The sequence below is a fragment of the Tribolium madens genome, unplaced genomic scaffold, assembly GCF_015345945.1.
Source record: "Tribolium madens isolate multiple individuals breed KSU strain unplaced genomic scaffold, Tmad_KSU_1.1 Scaffold_20;HRSCAF=117;Tcas5.2_LG4, whole genome shotgun sequence".
Classification (NCBI taxonomy): domain Eukaryota; kingdom Metazoa; phylum Arthropoda; class Insecta; order Coleoptera; family Tenebrionidae; genus Tribolium; species Tribolium madens.
This window is the reverse complement of record NW_025400985.1, coordinates 1,292,906-1,294,382: the sequence shown is the minus strand read 5'-3', so window position 1 is coordinate 1,294,382 and position 1,477 is coordinate 1,292,906. Positions and strand designations below refer to the sequence as shown.

The window sequence follows — 1,477 nt, the reverse complement described above, 5'->3', positions numbered from 1 at the left end:
CAGATTTTTTGATTCACTTCAATTTCAAATTTTTTTCTTTAAAAAAATTAATGGAGTTTTTTAATAATGTAAACCACTAAAAATAATCATAAATTGCTAATGTTCACTGCATTTTTAAACCCCAGAAAAAAGTGAAGTTGTAAAATTTAAGTAAATTTTGAAAAGAAAAAAAGAACAGTCAAAATAAGACTGACCTGTTGACATGATAAAAATATGTTTGGCACGTGAAAAAACTAGGAAAAAAAATTGTTCTTATTGTGGAAGTCTTGAAAATTTGCAAATTTCTTTCAGTGTAAGTTTAGTAAATCAAAAAAAAAAGCACAATGGAAAAAATAAGTTGATCTCAGTTTAAAATTTTGAGTGATTAAATAAAATTATTTCATCGTTTAGCAAAATGTTTTTATTATAACTGAAGACAAAATATAAAACTTGAGATGTTTCTAGCAATACAAATTTTATAGTCAAAGTTGTTAAATTAAAATTTCAAATTTGTTGCCAACCTGACGTCGAAAATCACAATCATTTATAGTCACCAGGTATTATATTTGATTTTTTATAAATTACTTGTTTTTTGCTGTTTGTAATATAATTATATTAAAAAAGTTGCTTTTTAATATTTTATGAATTACTACTACTTGAATTACAAAGATTTTCATTTTATTTACAATAAAACAATTTTGTTGCTTTACTTCAGTTTCATTTTTTTTAACTAATGGAGTCTTTTAATAATGTAAACCACTAAAAATAATTTTAACATCTGTTTTAAACTACATTGATGATACATGTTCGCAGCAATTTGAAACGACAGAAATCAGTAAAGTTGAAAAAAAAACTAAATTAAATAAGAAAATCCACAATATGTCAAATAAAAAAACATTTTTAAGAGCAATATACAATAAAACACATTTTGCAATTTACTTGAAATTTATTTTTGTTTTGTGTTAACAATAACAGGATGACCTGTTGACATGGTTCAGCACGTGAAAAACTGAAGAATAAAAAATAGTAGTCCTAAAAATTGCCAAATTGCTTTTACTGTAAGTTCTGCTTTAGCAAATCCTAATGGAAAAAATAAGTTACAAATTCAGGATATTTTAAAGCTCCACTGACTGAAAAATCTTTTTGATCTTTCTCTCAGTTTGCAATTTTACGTAAAATTTTGAGTGATTAAATAAAATTATTTCACCGTTCAGCAAAATGTTTTTATTATAAATAAAGACAAAATATAAAAATTGAGATGTCCTTGGCAACAAAAACTTGCTAAATTAAAATTTGAAATTTGTTGCCAAAAAATCACAATCATTTATAGTCACCCTGTACTATATTTGATTTTTTCATAAATCACTTGTTTTTTTCTGATTTTTAACATAAATACATTTAAGAAGTGTCTAGCAAGTTGTTTTTTTAATATCTTATGAATTACGACTACTAGATTTATAAACCTTTTAAGAACAATATACTATAAAACAGATTTTTT

The 1,477-nt window shown here is 23.6% G+C and overlaps 1 protein-coding gene across 1 annotated transcript in view; it reads right to left on the bottom strand.

Annotated features, from left to right (window-relative positions):
- The window catches only part of LOC123005457 (U8-agatoxin-Ao1a-like), a 14,952-nt gene that overhangs the window by 12,407 nt on the left and 1,068 nt on the right, over positions 1–1,477 (bottom strand). The gene's annotated exons all lie outside the window — the stretch shown is intronic.